The 24,590-nt window shown below is 39.4% G+C and overlaps 1 protein-coding gene across 1 annotated transcript in view; it reads right to left on the bottom strand.

The window, feature by feature from the left end:
- The window catches only part of KLF7 (KLF transcription factor 7), a 91,652-nt gene that overhangs the window by 17,859 nt on the left and 49,203 nt on the right, over positions 1 to 24,590 (bottom strand). The gene's annotated exons all lie outside the window — the stretch shown is intronic.

The following is a 24,590-nucleotide window of genomic DNA, read 5'->3' as shown; positions in this document are numbered from 1 at the left end:
AAGGGCACACTCCCCACTCTCCCCAACATTCCATAAGCCACTGAACATGGTTGCCACGATGTAATTTTTACTCTCTGAACAAGGACATCTGATTTAACTCCGTCCTGAACCTGCAAGTGACTATGATCCCTCCCTGTGCAAAGATAAACTGAACCTGCAGTGCTACATTCTAAAGCAGGTATTCAGAGTGCCTTAATTCACACTGCCATGGGCATCCTATATTTCTGTTTACAAATATACTACAGAAGTCCTGGCACACAACTGTCTTTAAGTTATAATTTTTGGGACTGCAGAATTGGTAGCACAACACACAGCAGCCAAGTCCTAAGACAGTCAAATGTGTTTTGGCATTCTTCATTGTCCATTCCTATGGCCTCTATAAGTAACATATTCTTATTTATTTATTTAACTATTTATTTAAATTTATTGACCACCCAACTCCAGTGGACTCATAACGCAAAGTTAGTAAACATATGGATGTATACTTTATTTTCATGGCACTTAGCTTACTAAATTGGCATTTTATCAGATTTCTGACTTGGACACATGAGCATCAGTGTACAGAAACATCCTAAGCATCTCTTCCCTTCCAGTTTCTGTACAGTTCTGAACACATGATTCACTATAGAGGAAACAACACTAATGCATGAGAATTGGTGAATATTTAAATAATGGTTGAAGTACCATTACAGCTGTGCAATGCCCCAAAGGCACTCTGCTTCAAATGAAGCAAACTTTGAACCTTTTACTGGCATTTTTAGCATCAGCAAATAGTCAGCAGAAAGGTAGTGTCTTTTAACTGAACTGGTCCCATCACTGACTTTGTATCCACTCTTGTAGGTCTTTATTCATATATTCTTTGATCAATTAAATTTTTTAGATCCATTTTAATCAATTTTAGATTCATTTTAATCAATTTTAGATCTGGTTTTGGCCCTGAAACTATCTCAGTGGCCCAGAGGATGAACTTTCTTAGGAGAGAGAGAAATGAAATGCACCCTGTCCATTCTCTTAGACTTCTCTGTGGCTTTCAGGGTATCCTTCTGAGGAAGTTCTCTAAGTTAGGTCAGGTTGAACTGCTTCGCAATGGTTGACTTATGGCCAGTTCCAAAAGACGGTGCTGGAGGATTTCTACTCAACCTCTTGATATTCACAATGGGGGAGGAGTTCCCCAAGGTTCCCATGCTATAGAACACCCACAGGGAACAACAGAGTGAGATCATTTGGAGATGTAGAGTAATGTGTTATCAGCATGAGGATGCGCCCCCTCTTTTCTCAGGAATTCCAGGTAAGGAAGTGGAAGTGCTGAACCAGCACCTGACTGCACTGAGGTTTTGGATAAAAGCCAACAAACCAAAGCTCAATCCAGGCAAGACAGAAGTGCTATTACTGTAGTTGTGTTCCTGTTCTGGGAGGATCAAGTCTGTAGCTTCTAAATCTATGTCCATCATTAGAGACACAGACATCCTCTATAGCACAACACACATTTTAGGTCGTACTACTCTACTTGGATAGGCCTCATTGCAGTAATCCATGTCCTAGTAAACTTTTCTTCAGATTAATGCTATGTGCTATACATACAGCTGCCCCTGAAAACAGACTAAAATCTTTGGTACAAAATGCTGCAGTCAGAGTGCTGAATACAGTTATGTAATGATAATGTATTTTGCCAGTTTTATAACATTACTGGCTCCCACTTCTTTTCCAGCTCTAATTCAGGCTGCTAGTATTAACCTATAAAGCTCTGACAGATGCTTCTTTCTGGATATTCCCAGCCATTCCCTAAGACCACCATCAGAGGTCCTCCTCTGGGTGCCTCCCCTTGCTGGGATACAGGAAGCAGCCACATGAGGGAGGGCTCTTCCAGTAGTAGCTCCCCAAAGCTGGAAGTGAGGTGTGCCTCGAGCCAGCTTTACTGTCTTTCTGACACCAGGAAAGGAAATGTATTGTCTTAGGACTGTCATTATATGTATATATGTGGCCTAAGAACTTTAAACGTTGATTATTTTATTGTGCATTTTAATTACTGTTTTTATTTGATTGCATACTGAGAAGAAATTCCATATTAAAATCAAGCATTCAAAATTCTACATATCCAATACATAGCTCAGCAAACCAAAAATATGTGGGTATTGCATTGAGGGGAGCAGACTGCCAGGAAATGTACAGAGAAAATATATTTTGTTGTTTATTCGTTTAGTCGCTTCCGACTCTTCGTGACTTCATGGACCAGCCCACGCCAGAGCTTCCTGTCGGTCATCAACACCCCCAGCTCCCCCAGGGACGAGTCCGTCACCTCTAGAATATCATCCATCCACCTTGCCCTTGGTCGGCCCCTCTTCCTTTTGCCCTCCACTCTCCCTAGCATCAGCATCTTCTCCAGGGTGTCCTGTCTTCTCATTATGTGGCCAAAGTATTTCAGTTTTGCCTTTAATATCATTCCCTCAAGTGAGCAGTCTGGCTTTATTTCCTGGAGGATGGACTGGTTTGATCTTCTTGCAGTCCAAGGCACTCTCAGAATTTTCCTCCAACACCACAGTTCAAAAACATCTATCTTCCTTCTCTCAGCCTTCCTTATGGTCCAGCTCTCGCAGCCATATGTTACTACGGGGAACACCATTGCTTTAACTATGCGGACCTTTGTTGTCAGTGTGATGTCTCTGCTCTTGACTATTTTATCGAGATTTCTCATTGCTCTTCTTCCAAGGATTAAACATCTTCTGATTTCCTGACTGCAGTCAGCATCTGCAGTAATCTTCGCACCTAGAAATACAAAGTCTTTCACTGCTTCTACATTTTCTCCCTCTATTTGCCAGTTATCAATCAAGCTGGTTGCCATAATCTTGGTTTTTTTCAGGTTTAGCTGCAAGCCAGCTTTTGCACTTTCTTCTTTCACCTTCATCATAAGGCTCCTCAGTTCCTCTTCACTTTCAGCCATCAAAGTGGTATCATCTGCATATCTGAGATTGTTAATGTTTCTTCCAGCAATTTTAACTCCAGCCTTGGATTCCTCAAGCCCAGCATGTCGCATGATGTGTTCTGCGTACAAGTTGAATAGGTAGGGTGAGAGTATACAGCCCTGCCGTACTCCTTTCCCAATCTTAAACCAGTCCGTTGTTCCATGGTCTGTTCTTACTGTTGCTACTTGGTCGTTATACAGATTCTTCAGGAGGCATACAAGATGACTTGGTATCCCCATACCACTAAGAACTTGCCACAATTTGTTCTGGTCCACACAGTCAAAGGCTTTAGAATAGTCAATAAAACAGAAATAGATGTTTTTCTGAAACTCCCTGGCCTTTTCCATTATCCATCGGATATTGGCAATTTGGTCCCTAGTTCCTCTGCCTTTTCTAAACCCAGCTTGTACATCTGGCAATTCTCGCTCCATGAATTGCTGAAGTCTACCTTGCAGGATCTTGAGCATTACCTTACTGGCATGTGAAATTAATGCCACTGTTTGATAGTTTGAACATTCTTTAGTGTTTCCTGTTTTTGGTATGGGGATATAAGTTGATTTTTTCCAGTCTGATGGCCATTCTTGTGTTTTCCAAATTTGCTGGCATATGGCATGCATTACCTTGACAGCATCATCTTGCAAGATTTTGAACAGTTCAGCTGGGATGCCGTCATCTCCTGCTGCCTTGTTATTAGCAATGCTTCTTAAGGCCCATTCAACCTCACTCTTCAGGATGTCTGGTTCTTGCTCACTGACCACACCGTCAAAGCTATCCCCGGTATTGTTATCCTTCCTATACAGGTCTTCTGTATATTCTTGCCACCTTTTCTTGATCTCTTCTTCTTCTGTTAGGTCCTTGCCATCTTTGTTTTTGATCATACCCATTTTGGCCTGGAATTTACCTCCAATGTTTCTAATTTTCTGGAAGAGGTCTCTTGTCCTTCCTATTCTATTGTCTTCTTCCACTTCCGCGCATTGCTTGTTTAAAAATAATCCCTTATCTCTTCTGGCTAACCTCTGGAATTTTGCATTTAATTGGGCATATCTCCCCCTATCACTGTTGCCTTTTGCTTTCCTTCTTTCTTGGGCTACTTCTAGTGTCTCAGCAGACAGCCATTTTGCCTTCTTGGTTTTCTCTTTCTTTGGGATGTATTTTGTTGCCGCCTCCTGAACAATGTTGCGCACTTCTGTCCATAGTTCTTCCGGGACCCTATCTACTAAGTCCAGTCCCTTAAATCTATTCTTTACCTCCACTGCATATTCCTTAGGAATATTAGTGAGCTCATATCTAGCTGATCTGTGGGTCTTCCCTAATCTCTGTAGTCTGATCCTAAATTGTGCAATAAAAAGTTCATGATCGGAACTACAGTCAGCTCCAGGTCTTGTTTTTACCGACTGTATAGATGTCCGCCACCTTTGGCTGCAAAGGATGTAGTCAATCTGATTTCGGTGTTGTCCATCTGGGGAAGTCCACGTATAAAGCCGTCTCTTAGGTTGTTGGAAGAGAGTGTTTGTTATGCAGAGTGAGTTGTCTTGGCAAAATTCTATCAGCCTATGTACTGCTTCATTTTGTTCTCCCAGGCCATGCTTACCTGTAATTCCAGGTGTCATTTGACTGCTCACCTTAGCATTCCAGTCTCCCGTGATGAAAATAACATCTCTTTTAGGCGTGTTGTCCAGTAGGTGCTGCAGATCCTCATAGAACTGCTCTACTTCAGCTTCTTCAGCATCTGTGGTTGGGGCGTATATTTGGATCACTGTGATGTTAGATGGCTTGCCCTGAATTCGAATTGAGATCATTCTGTCGTTTTTTGGATTGTATCCAAGCACTGCTTTAGCCACTTTACTATTAATTATGAAGGCTACTCCATTTCTTCTGTGGTCCTCTTGTCCACAGTAGTAGTTCTGGTGGTCATTTGATGTGAAGTGGCCCATTCCAGTCCATTTCAGTTCACTGACGCCCAAAATGTCTACCTTTAATCTTGACATCTCACCAATAACCACATCCAATTTGCCCTGGCTCATAGATCTTACATTCCAGGTTCCAATGGTGTGTTGATCCTTAGAACATCGGATTCGCCATTCACCACCAGCACCATCGGCCGCTAGCCATCCTTTCGGCTTTGAGCTGGGTTGCAGGGTTTACATACTATATTAAGCCCAAATAAATAAATAGTGTAGACAAAATTTTCACTGTCGACTCCTTCATAAAGTCTTCTAAGAATCAGGGAGAGCAAAATAGTTTTAAAATACTGAATAACCCTCAAACTGACAAGAACATACAGGAAGAATATTTGATGGCAGTTTCTTAGAATCCAAGTTTAAAAAAAACATAGAAAATTATTATTCTATAGCCAAATATGAGTAGAAAACCTCTGAATCAACAATGTAGACAAATGAGAAAACAAAATGGGGCCAATCTCTGGTTAAGGTCCCTCTATTATATTAATATGACTCTTATTTAGGTCCAAGATATTTTTATGCAAAATATCTGCATAATCATTGACTAAACATTACTGACTGCAATCTAGATTCTGCTGCTACAGAGATAAGTGCAAATCTGATGCCAGAAGATGGGCAGAATGGACATCAACAAAGGATCCATATTTTGGCAACCAGAGCTTCTATCCTCAGCTCAAGAGGTATAAAACGAAAATGAAAAAAAAAGGATTAAACTGAAAAGTGAAGCAATGAAGTGATATCAGTTTATAGTAAAATGGACCAGGAACAGCAAAGACAACCCCAATTGATCCATCAATCCAAATCACCACAGAGCTCACAAAATGTAAAGGAGAATGATTTCAAAATTTGGGGAAGTGCTAGGAGAAACAGATCAGGAAGCAAAAGAAATGTAGAAATATGAGCAAGGAGATTAATGTCACACAATCACTCTTGCAGTTCACTAAGTTCAGTGATGCCAATGATCTGACTGAAAGCTTTATATGGGAACCTGGGACATTAATTGTGTTTAGATCTAGATACTTTAACATAGGACATTTAATTTTCTGATGATATTTCTGTACCTCTGGAGTTCCTGTGATCTCAGAATGGCAATAAGCACGTGGATTGCTTTGCTTATTCAGACAATGGACCTTAAATATCAAGATATTCATATTCCAGGGAGATATACTCCAAATTTTGTGCTCAAAACTACTATGCATATTAATTACAGTAGATGCACATTTGCTCATGTTATTATACATCATAATTATATAACCTTTTTCCAAGAATCTGGTCAAAACATGAAATTATTTTATATGATGTTAGCCCCAACCCTTGTGACCTTCTAGAAAGCCCTCAAAACATGTTTTTTGCAACACGCCTAGGGATCTCCTGGCAACAGGGAGCCATTGCACTGGCTGCATCATGTGTAATATTCTGATGCATTCCCTCTCATCATCTTGTTTGTATTTATGTTTATTTTTTAAGTGGTTTTGTAAAAATGTTTTAATCGTTGGTTTCATTGTATGACCACTTTGTGTGAGATGGGTGACTAAACAAATTTAATAAATAAATAAATCTAACATTCCAAGTATGCTAGAAGCTTAATGCCAAGGAGGAAAAAAATAATGAAATAAACATCAATTAGAACCCATTTGGTGTAGCGGTTAAAGCACCAGGCTAGAACCTGGGAGACCCTGGACTTTCTCTCAGCCCTAGGAAGCAGGCAAGGGCAAACCACTTCTGAAAAAAACTTTGCCAAGAAGGCTACAGGGACTTGTCTAGGCAATCTCCAAAGAATTGGGCATGATTGAATGGATTAAAAAAAATACCAATTACTTTTTTGTTCTCTGATTATTTCCAGTATCAATGGCTTCTCACAGCCCTCTCTATTTAGGTTTTGATATTCCTATCTAGGTGTGGTAAAATATATAGAAGCCAAAGCAAGACAAACAAAAGCCATGAGGAATGAGTACAGGTGCCTTGACATGACTGAATGTCATCAACTAAAATTAGACTGTGTCTTGCTGAAAAAGATATGGTTGATTGTTCTTTCAGGCTGATAACAACACCTGTCTTAGCTACGGCTAGGTAAAGGAGAACATCATCATAATTCCTGGGAGAGTTAGGCTGATGGAATAGGCCAGCCAAATGCTATGTAAAAGACCTGGCTCTTCCCCACAGTTAAAGCTAACTGACTGAAGGTCTGAAAATATCTTCCTGCTCAGTTACATGCCTCATTCAGTGAGTGGAGTATTGCATAATAATCAAGGCCACATCATGCATTTTAACTACATTACTTCAAGAGGATAAAATGTTACAGGAGGGCACAAATGAAGTTATGTTTATTGATCAAGTATTTCTAAACTGTAGATCAACAGATCTCAGAGTGGAACGTGCTCAGTAAAACAGGTAAACATAAACAGTAATCTATAATGAAATCATCATGAGTATGAAATGCTGCCACTGTTGCAAAAGTTGTTAGGGTTCTGACAGGCTTTCCCCCAGTAATTACTTGGTGAGCTGGATATGTTTTATCTAGGGACATCCATGAAGTGCATCATTCTTTACAAACTTGATTCATTTTGCTTTTGATATATACCTTTGTATTTCTATTATTCTATTGGAAAATATCTGGGTATGCCATATAAGTGGGTCTGCTGAGCAATCTTTGTGAAATGGTCTGATCCATACATTCTGGACTAATGCATATATTTGAATGTAGCTATCCACTGGATAAAAATGACATAGATCAGTAACAAAACAATCCACCCATTCCTCTTTAAAATCAGAAGCGTGAGGTGCAAATACTGTTACTTATTTTTTATCTGCACCTTTATTACACTGTTCCATCCCTACATTTTCCCAGCATATCCCCCTTCATTAGATGACATAGTTCACAGAATCCCATAATTCTTTGTTTGGGAAACAAAAAGTTAACTGCAGAGAGAATTTTATTTAATCCCCCTCCTTCATATTTTTCCCACATTCACTGTCTATTTGCTCAAGCAGTTGACGGTCTAATTTAATGCAACCATGCAATATGCTTATTTATTTAACAGATTTCTATGCTGCTGCAATCAAAATCTTTGGCAGCTCATATACAGTACAAAAAGTACAATATAAAACATCCAATACAAAAATAAAAACACAGCAGCACTACAAGAATCCAAAGAAGACAGAATAAAAAGGCATCAAATCAAATCAAATCAAATCAAGGGAAGGCTTTCCAGTCTCCAAGAGCTTTCAAGAGACCGGCACAGAGGGGGCCTGCCTGATCTCCATAGGGAGGCTGTTCCACAATGTCAGCACTGCAACAGAAAGGCAGCACCTCCTTGCTTCAGCCCCCTCAAATGTGAGATTTGCAGTAATATCCCCCTGCAGAAAAGAACTGATTTTTAGATGCCATTGCGAATTCCACATAGGCAACTGTGTAGGTGCAGAACCCCTATCTGAAATCTTTCCACAGCAAAGATTTTGGATAGGAATCTCACCCTATGTACCATTCCTGCCTAGAAATTCAGTGCCAATGACTGGCATACTGTTTTGGTACTGAAGTACGTCCAGTCCAAACAGGGAAGATGCTGGGATTGGGTACAGTCACAGATGACTACTCAAAGAGCCACAGTTACAGGGGTGAAAACTGGCTTTTCTTCACTATGGTGTCCATGATTCATGCATATGGGCAATTAACAGGCAATGTTGCTTGGTGGCGGGAAGTACTAGGACAGAACTAAGGACTCCTTTGCAATATGTCAGTGAGTATCAATCACAGTAAAAGAGCATGTCATTGGCAAAGTCAGGTCTGGAAAAAATACAGGTAGCACAAACTTTTGCTGCAGAAGAAACCCTTTTGCAACCTTGAAGAGGAAGGAAATACCCATTCATAAGACCATCCTATCCTTGTGGAACATCAAATATCTGAATGAAAACATCCAAATGAAAGATGCCTATTCCCTGGAATGATGTGCTGACATGTGGCAACAGGAAATGCTGCTAGTAGAGAGGAGAAGGAGCTTATGGGACTGAAGGGCTTGGACATCAACTGCTCTTGGCAAACTCCATGCTGAAGTAACTAATTACCTGGGGAAAAAGGAATTAGAAATTTCCTTCAAAACCTGCTTAAAAATAGAGTGGGAGAAAACCAGATATATTAATACAGTAAGCAAACATCTCATACTGCTGAAACTGTGGCCAGATACAACAATGTCAATACGTGGGGGAAAAAACAGATCCAGATTACTGCAGTTGCTGACTGCAGTCAGGAAATCAGAAGATGTTTAATCCTTGGGAGAAGAGCAATGACAAATCTCAATAAAATAGTCAAGAGCAGAGACATCACACTGACAATAAAGGTCCGCATAGTTAAAGCAATGGTGTTCCCTGTAGTAACATATGGCTGTGAGAGCTGGACCATAAGGAAGCCTGAGAGAAGGAAGATCGAGGGTTTTGAACTGTGGTGTTGGAGGAAAATTCTGAGAGTTCCTTGGACTGCAAGAAGATCAAACCAGTCCATCCTCCAGGAAATAAAGCCAGACTGCTCTCTAGAGGGAATGATATTAAAGGCAAAACTGAAATACTTTGGCCACATAATGAGAAGACAGGACACCCTGGAGAAGATGCTGATGCTAGGGAGAGTGGAGGGCAAAAGGAAGAGGGGCCGACCAAGGGCAAGGTGGATGGATGATATTCTAGAGGTGACAGACTTGTCCCTGGGGGAGCTGGGGGTTTTGACGACCGACAGGAAGCTCTGGCGTGGGCTGGTCCATGAGGTCACGAAGAGTCGGAAGCGACTGAACAAATAAACAACACAGAAACACAGGTAGTATCAGGTATAAAGACAGAAACTTTAGCAACCAGTGAATTGGAAGATACCCCTTACTGATCCAGGAACAAGATCTCTGTTACAAAAGTTGTCTCAAAAAACTTAACATGCATTGCAAACAGATCTATGAAAAGGATTTCCCAATGGCAAAACAGAAGATGAAGTGCAGTGAAGCAACCACTCTCATTCTGCCCAAAAAATGTGGCTTAAAAAAAACCTTACAAAGTATTGTTTTGTCCTGTCAGATGAGCCAGTACGAGGAATATTTGCAAGACAAACACCAGTTCCAAAAGTCAGTATGGTACAGAACCAATATGCAAATCCCTGTTCCTGTACAGCACCATGGAACTGGAATTAAATAACCCTTCTTTTTAAAATGGTAAATATTCAGTTCACACCTTTGCATAAGGTCGATTGACTGACAGATCCTGCCATGGATTTAGAAGCACTGAACCCGCATGCCTGACTGTATTAATTTGCTGCTTAGCAATACGAATGGCCTCATTACCAAACACATTGATGACCTCTTACTTGTCATCTGTCAGACTGCCGAAATAGGACAAAGCTTTCACCCATAAGAAATTGCTGATACTAGTCAGACACTGCTGGTAATTGGCTACCCTAATCCAAGTCTCCAGAAGAATTAAGCTTCTGCCCCATTGTGTTTACAATCTGCTCTGTCCAGTGAGGCAGAATATCGATGGTGTTTCACATACAGTAGACTGAGATGCTTTCACACCAGCAGAGCTAGGTTGTAGATGTTGAAACAAGGAGGAACAACTTGTGTCTTGCATTCCATACAAATTATCAAGATGTTGCAATGTTGGAAGTATAAAAATGGCTTCATCCAGGAGTCCCTGGCCATCTGGAATAGAGCTGAAAGTGCAAGCATCTGATCAGGTACAGCCATAACAGAGGGTAGCACAGTAAAACACAAACTGGTTTACTTCCAGTATAAAGGTACGACTGGCCTGAAATATTTAAATTTTCTCAGAAAGAGAAACTCCTCAACTTAGCATCAGGAAATGAGATGGAAAATGTAGATGATTCTGATGAAGAATCAGAATTTTAGGAATCTCCATCGAAACAGTGATCTGAACGCTACAAGGGAACCAGATCCATATCTGAAGTCTGTACTGGTTCAGAGCTGGACTATAAATAGTTGCCACTGCAGTGGAAATATGTCAGAATACGCCTGGACAGCACATCAGATCTGATCTCTCAAAGGTGTTTTGGAGCACACAAGATCCCGAGAAAGCACACAGTTGCTTTACGCGGTTGCAGACTGGTGCTATGTTCACACTCTCCTCATGCTCATCAAAGAATGGGACAAAGATGCCAGTGGAATTAGCTTACGTGGAGACTGGTCCCGTATCTCTGCTTCCAAGACTGAGACCACTGACTGCATCTCTGGAAATGGAGCTCAAGAAGTTATTGCTAAGAGGTTAGCAAGAGAAGCAGAAGCAACAGTATCAAGATGGGTGGAACAGATGAACCTTTGGTATAAAAGGAGGAAACACTCAAGGGAGGTTGTGTAAAAGTCAGGATTGAACTGTTTTTTTTCCCCTTTTCCTCCTGAATCTGACCGTTGGGCTTAGCAGAGCTTGGAGGGAAGCAGGCAGCTTTCAGACACACAAGATGGAAGATGCAGTATCAGGTGATCTGCCAGGTTCAGCAGAACTGAAGTCTCTTAGTGAGAGGAAAGCACTGGCAAATTTGGCTGTGTCTTTTGAGCCTTGGCAATAATGCAATCAACTGAGTCCACTAGCCTTAGAAATCAGTGGTGAGAAGGTTCAGCAGGACCCAGTGTTACCACTGAATCAGCCATGGTGGAGTCCTGTTACACAAAGACATTATAGAAGACCTTTAAGAGTTGACAGTGAAGGCATGATTTCACTGCACACTCTTCCCCATGACAAATGAACATAAGGAATGGCCATTCGAAGAAGACAGCTTACTGCTACAGTTTTGACTGTTACCAAAGGAGTCCTTAATGCATAAACACTCAGAGAAAAAAAAATTAAAAATGCTTCAGCTAACTAGATAGATAGATATAGATACACACACACACACACGTGTGTGTCTTTGGACAGCTGTGTAAAAATGTGTATGACACAGCATCTCTAGTGTATAAAGATATTTATGATATATGTGTTTTGCTGTAGGAAACAAATGTGGGAAACAACTGTTACATAAACTTCAGTTGCAAATCCATAGGAGAAAAGGTTGCCTTAGAAGGATAGATAATAGGATAGGACTGAGTTTGCCATCTAGATAAATGATTAAATATGCACATGCATTCATACAGACATAAAAAAGCAGCATGCAAAAACAGAAGGCTTAGTTCTCAGCGCTGCACTAAGCACAGCATGTGGTTGTTGTCTATGCAGGTAAGTTATTGGGTAAGGGTTTGTGGGCAGGAGGTCGGAAAGAGGTCAGCATTCCTCCTCCTACACTATTTTGACTCTTTGAATTGCATCTTCATACATACCCCACACTTGATTGAAATGTAAATAGGCCAAACCTGTTTTCAGAGACACAAATATGCTGCCATTACATGTAAGTTTTTTTTTCTAGAGTGAATGTAAGCGTTCTTCCTAAGTCCATCAGTGAAAAAACCATCTCCCTCTAGCTGTTGCTGAACTACAATTCCCAGCAACCATTGATTACGGTTAAGAAATGCCCTCCCTACCTCAGTTACAGTTCTTCTGTGAGAGAAAATTCTTTGTTCCCTACAGCAACTTGAGTTTTTAATACCATATGTAAGGGATGGGGAAATTTTGCATTCTGGTTGTCATGATAGTAATACATTCCCTTGATGCCCAATTCAAGTTAAAATCTAGCCAATAAACCCAATAACTTGCAGGCACTAATTAGGATTTCAGTTTTGCTAACCAAAAAATTTATAACCCATGATTTGCTATGCTGCATGATAACCAACCATAAACACATTAAGTCTTTTCTCGGTTTCTGATATACCTTTAACATCTATGGTAGCTGAGCTCCAGGGGCAAAATGACTTTGCCAGGCATAGAGACTAGTTTCCTATCCAGTCCTTTTCTTTGTTAACATGAGCTGCTTGCTGCCAAATGTCAGAAAATGTCTCTGTGTTCCAGGCACTGCAGGCTTGCTTACAGGATATTGTGCAGAGACAAAAATGTAAAGACAAAGGAAAATGTGGCCTTTAAAAGGCATTTCAAGGAATCCTTGACCCACAGATTTTAGCAAAGGCTAATTTAGCCCTACCAAGAGCTGTTCATAACACCAAAACAAAATGAAGAGTATCACATAAGAAAAAGTGTGTGTGTGAATATCCAACAGCATTACTTCTTCTCTTTCTTTGATGTGTTTAAACTATTCCATTCCCGCTGACACTCCAGCCTCATGGCCATGCTAACTGGGTGTTATGAAATTGAAATTCAATGTATCTGGAGGGCATCAATGCAAGTGATTCCAAGGAAGTAGAAAGAGGAGAAAAGAATCCAAATATAAGCTTAAATATGGGGAATATTAAGTAGGACAGATAATCTCTATATTATTTCTATCAGGTATATCCCTATCCTTACAAAGTGCTATCTGGTTTAGAAATAGTACATTTCCCCCCCCTTCATCAGAATATATATCCCCACTCCTGTTTAACATTTACATGAAGCTGCTGGGTGACATCATCTATTGTCATAGGGTGGGATATCACCAGTATGTTGATGATACCCAGTTGTATATCTCCGCCCCTGATGAGCTAAGTGATGCTGTTGATGTCCTCTCTCAATGCCTGGAGCCTGTGGGGATCTGGATGGGGAACAACAGGCTTCAACTAAACCCTGGCAAGAAAACTGAGTGGCTCTGGGCTTTAGGGCCTTTTGTATCTGGGGATTTACCATCTTTGATATTGGATGGGGTTGCACTGTCCCAAACAGACTCAGTGCACAATCTGGGGGTTCTTCTGGACTCACAACTCCTGCTCCAAAATGTGTGCCAGTTGCACCCATTCCTGGATTGGCAGGCTCTACTCTCAGTCATTCATGTCCTAGTCACCTTCCAGATGGACTACTGTAATGCATTCTACATGGGGCTGCCCTTGAAGAGTATCTGGAGGTTTCAGCTGGCACAAAATACAGTGGCGTGGATAGTTGTGTGTGCTCCAAGAATTGCACACAACACATCTCTGCTTTGCAAGCTGCACTGGTAACCAGTTTGCTTCCAGGTCCAATTCAAGGTGCTGGTTATGACTTTTAAAGCCCTACATGGCATGGGACCAGGTTATTTGAGGGACCACCTCTCCCAAGTTACATCTATCCATTCCAGCAGGTCCAGCAGGAGAGGCATGCTGTGTCCCGTAAGCTAGGGAGTTTTGTTCGACAGGATCTCAGAGGAAACCCTTTTCTGGTGTAGCCCCAACCCTGTTGGCCTTCTGGAAGGCTCTCAAAACATGATTTTGCCAATGAGCTTGGGGATGCCATAATAGAGGGGAGTCTCTTAGATGGTTGTATGATAGTTAACTGATGCACACTCTGTATGCTTTGCTGCCATTTTGTCTTTTTTACTGTGTTTTTCTTTTAATTTAAATTGCAGTTTTAACAGTTTTTATGTATTCTGTTTTATTATGTACACTGGCCAGAGTCACTGTGTGAGATGGGTGGCTATACAAATATGATAAATAAATAAATATTTCACATCATGGATTGTTAGGCTATGCTTGACAGGAAAGAAGCAGAAGCCTTAAGCATTTAAGGAGCAAGGGGCAAATCAGAAATTGTTCCTAAAATTGCTTTCATAAATTACTTTTGTATAGTTACAAGACTTTATTTTTTGGTTTAAAAAATGGGCGGTCATATTTATTTTTATGGCTGCCCATCCTGTAGCACACAACTCTGAGAGGCTAACAACAGTGATAAAAACACAAAGAAGAAAACCAATAGAAAAAGAAAAGAAAAGCCTGCTAGTATCAAAAACAGTATCTTCTGAAAGTAGTGGCTGCTTTCAGGACAACACTAAGTTTGAACTTCACAGGATCTCTTGTGGAAATGGAATTGAACTTTTCTTTATTTATCTTGTTTCTTTCCACACCTGTTTTTCTAAGACTGTAGCAGGCTGTTGCAAAGTTTACCACCTCATACTATAGTAAACTTAGTAAGCTTGAAAAAGACAAGCCACCTTCAAAATCCATTTGCATAAACAATCCTGTTTAGAATTATGAGTGCTTTTAATTGGTCGTGTACTTGTGACACTGATACCCCAATAATTCTTGTAAGGTAGATCCAACATTAATCCATTCTACACATTATATCAGTCCAACTCATATGCTGCTTGCATGCCTATTGATCCCCATAGAAGAACAGTCATATAAACAAAGCCACAAGCTCCCCAGCTCAGGAATCTTTTGCATAAAATTGGTTGCATTCTGGTGGAACTCCAATTGACTGCCAGCTTGAATATGAATAAAGCAGATGCATACATTCAAATGAAGGTTATTACTGCTTTGTAAAAGCGTACTATTACTGCAGTTGAAAAGCAAAGCTACCTTCCAAAATACAACAAAATGAAAGTGATTTAAATCCATTTTGAAGGTTTTTCCAACTTGGTATGCCCTAATATATAATGATATATATTGTTAGCAATATGTTATTCCCACTGTCAAAAATATATTGATGGAAATATTTATCTAGCCAAAACTCGCTGAATTCATGCACTTTTATTTTCAAACTGCAACTCTAAATCTATGGCAGGAGCTAGAAATGGAAATAAATACATGTTTTAAAAGTAATGACTCAAATTACAATCTTCCCCTCAAAGAACTCTGGGGGTTCCATTCTAAATGTATGATGTAAAAGAAGTTTTCTTAGACAGAAGATAGCTGAATGTGCTGCTTTCTGACTGGATGCAGGGGGAAAGTGAGGAAAGGTACAACTGATAAATACATCCAACACTTAGAAATCAAAAACAGAGCCTCACCTTGGAAGAATATGATTATTGAATCAATTACACAGAAATTAATTAAAAAATCTACTTCAGTTTCCTTTTAAGATCCTTTTGTTTCTAGATGTGCCTTCAATCCACTTCAATAAAAAAAAATCCTGGCATTTCTTACTAAAATAACAGGTACAAAATAATGATTTATTGCACAACCTTATTTTCTAACAGGAAGAGACATTTTAGCATGTTGCTTGAGGCAGTTTACTATTTAAAAAATATTTCTTTATTGATATCAAAAAAGAATGTATTTTCTTTATTTTCTATCACCTTTTATGTTTTTGTTCCATGCAAAACAATATGCAAATACTGTCATAGGCACCTAAGTAAGAAAACAATTCAGAATCTGACATCCCAATGATGCAGAAAAATTTAAAGCAGTTTCTTTTGGCCTCTGAAACTTTTTGAGGAGTGGGCAGGTAGAATCCACACAAAGGGATGACTGACTCCAATATAGAGTCAAGCTCTGACCTGCATGTTGTAAATAAGCAATTAAAAGTCAGGTTTTTTCTATCACATTATGTTACCCCAAATGCAGTGTCACTGGAGTCTGAGTACACTTTCAGTTGTTCACATCAAGTGTTTATACCTCTTTCCATTTTTCTATTTGGGCCATCTCACAAATAATTTAAAAAAAAAAAAATCTGAACAGTTTTTTAAAGAGTTACAATAGCAACACCCTCCTTTACTACCTAATCAGAACAGCATTTCAGCAATACTGAAAGAATGTCTGATTGCAATGGGAAATTCTCGTGGCTGGAACTGCCATTGGTCTGACTGCTATGTCTCACAACTATTGACTATAAGACTGTTTTACTATTTTGAACACTGAAGATACAAGGAAATGTGTAGGAATATACATCCTGAGGAAAAGCATTGTCAAGATGACTTTGTGTTGCTTCTCGTTTGTGCTTGCGCCTTGTTTTTCTTTTTCTGCATGTATGAATAGTCCAATTAGTTGTACTTTCAATAGTTTTTGGCAGAGCTGTATCTTAAAATACTATTTTCTCCCCCATCCCTGCCAAGCCCGTATGCAGAAAGCAGTGATTAACTACATGAGGCCGAGTGACAAAAAGCACACCGAGAAAAGGGATATTATCCCTCAACTGTCCCTGCAAGTCCTCATTTAGAAGGAACAAAGGTTTCTCAATTCCAATATACTTTTAGAATATATCTTTACAGGCTTAGCTAAAAATGAAGCTGGAGGCACCTGATGTATGCTCAGAACAGAAGGATTTTTGAGGGTGGGGAGAGATTAGGGGACACAGGTGCTAGCCTTCTGTAGAATGTGCACTTCTGCTCCATTAATTGCTGACATATCCTCTACCACCCCCCATTCCCATCTCCGACCCCTAGGGAGAACAGCAGAGCGGCAGGCCCAGACTGGTACCCAGCAGCAACACCAGCAGCAAAAGTAGACAATTAGGTGCCAGAAGCAAAGGGAGGGAGGGAGAGAGGGGGTAGAGGATGTAGTTGCTTAGCAACCGGGCAGCAGAAACAGCTGTGTAGCAGGCCCAGGCTGGTACCCAGGCACTGACAAGCTAGCCAATTAGCACACTGTATTTAATGCTGATGTTTCCTAGCAACAGGATGCACAAGTCTGTCTGCCACACTCTCTCCTCACATTCCTCCCCCACCATCATTCAAACCATTACTTCTTCCCCCTTTTGACTCAATAACTCTATTTTTTGTCCCATGAGAGATCAGAAAACTTTTAAAAATCTATAAAAGCTTCCAGTTCACTTAGCATGAAGCTTCCAGTTCACTTAGCATGAAGAACTCCATATGTATGACATAACAACTGCAAAACCCACTGATAAGGAGTATATCACAATTTGAGTTCAATAATATTTTTATCTGATTTCATTCGTGTATCCAACAAAAGACTATTTTTAATTCTGACTACTAAGCATAAAAGCAAACATCAACATTTTGTGGATCTGCATCTTTAAAAAGATGCTATTATCCACTCTTGCATATCACAAATAAAGCCCTATTACTATTTCTCTGGATGGAAAAATATGTAACTGCATGCTGAACTGACCTGTCTGATCCACATCATCATCAACATGGAGAACCTGGATCTACTCTAACAATGCTACTGAGCTATCATATCTTTCCATTCCCTCATGTTAATGGGACAAACAACACATCCTGGTCCTGACATTGAAACATATGCACTAGCACAAAACTTTGTACTTTTTAGCATACACAATCATATCTCATCACTTATCTACATTTTAAACTGCAAAGACATTGCATCAGTGCTTGCTTTGTTTAGCTCTCAAAACAATGTTTACAGCTTTAAAGGAAAAGATGGGTTTCAGGGAATAATTCAGCACTAGATAGGGTACACTGAAACCCATACCTTGATACAACTAGTATCAATTAGATTAGTCAATTAGATTTTTCCCACCTCATTAGTGCTCTCAGGAAGTAGATTTAAAGTTAAGAAAAAAAAAATACACTTTCTTCTTTCATGAGATGAAACAGGCTTAGGTTTGAATTCTGTGTGAATAGAACTGAAAGAGAACTATTCTTTTAACATTAGAAAATGTGCTTCAGAAACATGCTTTCTGTTTGCACAGAAGAAAGCCAAGTTAAAACTGTGGAATAGCTCCACATGATATCTCTTAATGCAATTTCCTTCAATTCCTATCTTCAGTTGAAGAGCTTCAGACCATTATCCCGAGAGATCCTAAATCTGTCACTCTGTGAACTTCCACACAGGTACTAGTTTCACCCTCATACTTCTACAGCATTTTCCACTGTTGCGTGAGTGTCCTCACTGCTTTCTTCACTGTCCTCCATCTTCCCTCTGAAATGACCAGCACTCCTTCCAGATGGTCAAAGCGAGTGCCCACTACTGTTGCCTCCCTATTATATCAGTCCCCTCAATCTCCTACTACAACTTGCTGATTCTGAATAGCAGAAGCCTATGCCCTAAGCTGGATTTCCTTTCTATCAAATTCTGCAATAAAAATCTCTGCTCCCTACAAGTTGTTGTTTAATGATTACATTAGGACTGGAACCAGGCTAACACTTCCACAGAAAAGTCAGATTTAATTTCTAATACAATTTTTTTCTTTTAAAGCATCTGCTTCCAATCTTGGATAATGACAAATTTATACACTTCCTCCTCCTTTTGTTCCATCTAAATTAATTCTCCTTCTGTCACTTGACTCACTGGCATTTGCTGAGATAGGCCTAAAAAAAATATTTCCCTTTCCAGAAGTGAAAGTGTAATTCCCTTCACAAATATATGCTATGCAAATGTATTAAGGCTGGGTGAGTTTATTTCCTCACATGATTAAGTATATATTTTATATCAGACCCTTCACATACAGTAACTTATGAAATAGGTAATCTTTCTCCCAACTACATACTTCATCGTTTCCTGCACCTAGTGTTCTCTTTCACACATATCTTTCCATATGACAAGTGACTTCTCCATTTTACTTTAGGCCAAAATCTGATTCTATCTTTTTACACATTTGTTTTTAGCAATAGGTCTTTGGTGCAATATCAATTAGCACCATTCCTTTAAAAATCCTTCATCTTATAGGGAAGAAAACTGAATAGCTTCTTGTTACTCTTGACTTAATTAAATCCCTTTTGTACCAAGCAGTTCACTGTAACAGCCAAATTTCAAGTTTTCCATATGACAAAAGTCACATTAGCTACTAAAGCTACTAAATATGGAATACATCTACAAAGAAGCGCACTGAATGAATTCCAAAGAGGAGCCTTCCTCTGCCATAAATGGAGATGTGTCATGGGTTAAGCCTGCCACTTTCTGCATGCAAAACATGTACTCTTCAGCATGCACTTCTGTCTCCCAAACAGTCTATACATCCATCCATTCACTTCATGCCATTCCAGAGAATCCCATCCAACTCATTGTGTCTTCTTTCAGTTTTGCCTATGAAGTCCTGTGGCTTTTTCCTTGAGTCCTGCAACCACTTTTTCCAGAGACTGCAGTGTAGAGAAAAACAAGTGTTGGCAAAGCAGGACTAGTCCTGGTTCTGCTTGTTGTTTTAACAACCTTGTCACCTAAAATTTGAATTACTACAACTAGCTCTAAAGACCATTTGGAAGCTGCTGCTGGTTCAGCATGCAATAGCCTGCATAGTTATGGGTGTGCCTAGGTTTTGCTCATATAGCACCACTACTACAAGAGCTACAATGGCTGCCAGTTAGCTTCCAAATTCAATTCCAAGTGTTGGTTGTCACATTTAAAGCCCTACATGGCTTAGGGCCTGAGTGCCTCAGAGACTACCTGCTCTGGGCAGCAACTGCCCATCTAATGAGATCAGAGACAGAAGTCTTGTTTCACACATTATCTTCTTGATAATGGTCCTCCTCTTCTGGAACAACCTTCCTTTAGATATAGAGACTACCCCTCTCCATGAACTCTATGACCTCAACCTGATTGTTCTGGAAGACATTTGGGTAAGAGATGGAAGATCATACTACCCCCATTATGTACGTATATTGTTTGATGTTATGAAGTCAGTTAACAGGTATAGTTGATTCTTTATTTTTCTAATATTTCCTATTATATATGATCTTTTTGCTTTTGGTTAGTGGTTAAACCAGGGCTAAATTCTCTAATGCGAAGCAAGTCAGAGATGGCCAACTTGAGATCTTTTGGAAGGTGAAATTTCCAAAAATTAACCCTGGAACTTTCAATAGGCATTCTGTCACTTAGATAGAACAAATGTTGTTCATTACACTATAACCTTTGCACTCCATCTTATACTAGAACATAAGGATAAAACACATGCAAATCTGTCCACTTCATGTTCAAGAATAGAAAAAAAAAGCCTTCATCTTTCAGTTTTATTATGGAGATGCAGAGCAATTAAGCTATACAGAGAACCTTTTCTTCTCCTGCACATGAGAGAGCTACAAGCAACTAATGGGAAAAATAAAATCTCAGAAACTTTTCAGACCTTCAGTTCAGCAGTTAAGAGAGCCAAATGGCTGCCAGCCATTGGCACTGTGAAGCATATTCACAATTAATGGTGTCTTACATGGATGGTTCCAAGAAACTACGGCTGTGTTCAGAGACAAAGGATCCAACAAAATGACTGCTTCATGCCTATAATCTTGGGCTTGGTACTCTTACAATACACACCAAAACTTCCAAATCCCACCCCTTTAATATTTTCCTTTTTGGGTTTTGGAGGCAGTTCAGATGTCTGCTTGCATAAATAAAGCTACGTTATTGTTTAGAGAGATAAGACAGAATGAACTGAAAGAAGCGAGCTATGTAAACATATGCGCAGCTGTTTGGGGTCAGAATCTGAATCCACCCAACTCAGTATCTTGTCTCCAACAGTGATCAGGTTTAACTGCAGAAGGAAACAATAGCTCACTTCATTTGAAGACACCATGTACAATATATCCCAATCAGTAGTATATTTTTATGTGAAAAGACTGGATGTGCCTCCTTTTAGAACTATTTTGCCTCTGGTTCCAAATGCTGGTCATAGGCTCCTACCAGAAAGCAAAGTAGATATTTATGCCAGGCCTTCTATTGCCAATTGATCATTGGTGGTCTAGATTTGACGTGAACCAGATTTGGAACAAAAGAATCAGAGAGCCAATACTGACACCAAATCCAAACACCCCAAGACTCCTCTTACCTCAATCCATTCACAGAGCAATCCAGGCCAAAGATATCACAATTACATAACTGCATCACATGAAAGTACTGGTTGGAGGTGAACCCAGTCTTCAAATCCATTAAGAACAAATGTACAGAAACCTATTTAATCTGTTAATATCTTCCTGGTATAAATAGCCTTTTTTTAAAAAGTTAAACAGAATGTATTTTTTTAAAAAATAAAAGAAATAAAATTATCCTGTGGATAATTATGTCTCCCTCAAAAAAAAACCTTTTAAAAAATTGTGAAATTTGGGCATTTTTAACTATTTTTTTAGAATTCTAGGGTTTAGTAGGCATAATTGTTGACTCCTTTCTTATACTGTATATACTCAGTAATCCTTCCAATTATCCTTTAATATTTGAAGTAATAAATCACTTTGCAACTGTTTAGCCAAATCAGAATCAGAAAGCATGATTTCAAGTTTTGCAAAGTGCAGTTTAATTTGATGTCCAAGCGGAAAAGTTATATTTTTGTTTTGGATACTGTTTTGATTTAGCTATTTATTATTACTATTTTGTTTTGTTTTGATATTGTATGCTGCTGAGAGACTTTTGGGATTGGGTTTAACTATTGCAAAATACATTCATTCATACACTTACCTGCAAGAAAGACGACTCTGAATTTAAGATGATACCCTTCTTATCAGAGGAAGAGTAGATCAGGAAAAGAAATCACAAAAACTGCCCTCCACCCCAGAAATATGTCCATGTGACGTATGTATGTGTCTGTATGCCTATATACAAAAAGGGTTGGGCCAGGACCACAAAGAAGTATGTTAACTGCCTAACTTTTTTTTTAATCTGTTCAATCGTGTCCGATTCTCGGAGACTGCCTTGACAAGTCCCTGCAGTTTTCTTGGCAAGGTTTTTCAAAAGTGGTTTGCCATTGCCTCCTTCCTAGGGGTGAGAGTGTGTGACTGGCCCAAGGTCACCCAGCTGGCTTTGTGCCCAAGGTGGGACTAGAACTTATGCTCTCCTGGTTTCTAGCCTTAACCACTACACCCAACTGGCTCTAATTGACATTAATGCCCTTTAAAAATAAGATACCCTAAAAATAAAATGTATTGATTCCCTCTGTATATACATTTTCTCTCATGCAAATACACAAAAACACATATACCTATCCATCTACCCTCCCTCCCTTCCAGCTGAAAGAACAAAAAAGAAGAAACCCCAGGACAGAGATGGGTGAGAAAAAGGAGTACAAAAGGAAATACGAGAAGAAAAAAACTGAATAGAGATGAGAGAAGGAAAAGAGGCAACTGGAGAGGTAAGGAAAGTAAAGAGAGAGAAAGTCTGTCTATAGTTACCAAAAGTTCATAACCCTAAAGTTTACCCCCCCCTAAAAATGGGCCCATCACAAATAACTCCTCTCAAGTAGGCTATGACCTCTGTAACCATTTTTACTTCCATCCATATGTTTGTTTCCAATGATCTATTCTTCTAAGCACTCTGTCAATTCATAATATTTGAGTAAAGAAACATGGTAGCTATGGGCACCACTTTATTGCTTCAAATCTTCTTAATGAGGTAGAAATTCATTTCTAGGAATTACCCTTTATAAAGGTAGAATAATGGCTTATATGTGGCACTATCATCTAAGACTGTCTTTTACAGCAAAATTGGGAAACTGACTCAGCAGTTCCTCTGGAAGCAAAAAAATAGCATAGCATTCAGGGAACCATATCATCCTAATGAGAAGCTTAAAAAAGATAAGAGATACTAGTTAATTGCAAGACTATAATTGTTCTTAGAGAAGTATTTTCACACCATAGCTCAACATATACCCAGTCAGGGTGAGGGCACAGAATATAGGGTTTTTGACCAGGGGACTATCTCACTTCAGAATGTAAATGAGGGATTGGTTAAATGATTTTGGTTCACTGGTGTTAACCAGACTTAATCAAACTTTGTTGTATCAAACTACACACCTCCATGTTTCACATGTAGAAAGATTCTGACTTGGGAGATACTTCAAACAGGTAGCCCATCTGTGCTTACCAAGGATTTCTTGAGGATCTTACATGTCTGATGTGGACATCAGAAATTGGTTCAAATGTGATGCATATATAATGTAAAGGGAATACATTTGGGTTGAAAGAACACTCAGTTTTGAGTAGAACACCTAGATTCAAATATCTGTTTGGCTGAGGTAGCCTTAATCAAAGCATTCTTTCTCTGTGATATCTGAAAAAAGGAAGAAACAGTGACTTATCCTACAATGCTTCGTCTCTGAATAAAACTGATTGAAGTTGAACTTGTTTCACATGTGTCCACTAAAAGAGCTTTATTTATTTATTTATTTATTTATTTATTTGGATTTGGATTTGTTATGGCCACCCACTCCAGTAGACTGTCAGTGACAACCTGGACTAAAAACAGCCATAACAGTAACAATAAAGCATGACAGGGCTCCCACAAACACATTAACCCCAGGCCTGAGAATATAGCCAGGATTTAAACCCCTGGAGAGTAAGCATCCCATGTATCTCTGGGAGCTGTTCCAGAAGGCAGGGGCCACAACAGAGAAGGCACGCTTCCTCAGTCCCACAAGATGACATTTAATTGAGGGGACTGGGTGGGCAGGAACAATTGAAGATAGGCTGACCCTCAGATAACCAGGCCCTAAGCCATGATCAGTAATAATCAGTAAAATCAGTAATAATAATGCAAAATTAATAGTAACAGTTAATCTTTTAGTATGAGTAAATATAGGTGAAGGAAACTGTTCTGCAAAAGTAGAGAACACTGAAACATTTATGGGTTTAAATTGTAACCCATTTCAAGGACTGAGCCAGACCCTCATGAATCTGGCTTGATCTACAGTGAAACATAATTCTTTGAACAGGCTGGATGGGTAGCAGTCAACAAAACCAACAAAAATCTGGCCTTCATTTCTATACATAATTAAATTCCACAAAATAACTTGAAGAATTATAAAGCGGTTGTGAGATAAAGACCATCAACTCCTTGTTGATTGGATCCCTGGGTGCGTTAAGCTTAACCTATATGATCTTCCAAGCAGAGAATTATACTAGAAGTGCCTTCTGTGTCCAAGGAATGTATTCTAACTACCTCAAATAGCCAAAAGAAGTTCCCCTAATGAAAACTTTTCATGTCAAGTGTGCTATGTGTTTATTTGTATTCTCAGTAACCTGGGAAATTCTGAGAAATGTTATCAATATAGGAGTCATAAAGCCATAAGATTAGCATTTTCATTC

This window comes from Candoia aspera, chromosome 1 (genome assembly GCF_035149785.1).
Source record: "Candoia aspera isolate rCanAsp1 chromosome 1, rCanAsp1.hap2, whole genome shotgun sequence".
Taxonomy (NCBI): Eukaryota; Metazoa; Chordata; class Lepidosauria; order Squamata; family Boidae; genus Candoia; species Candoia aspera.
Note: the sequence above shows the minus strand (reverse complement) of the source record. Positions and strands in the feature narration are given on the sequence as shown.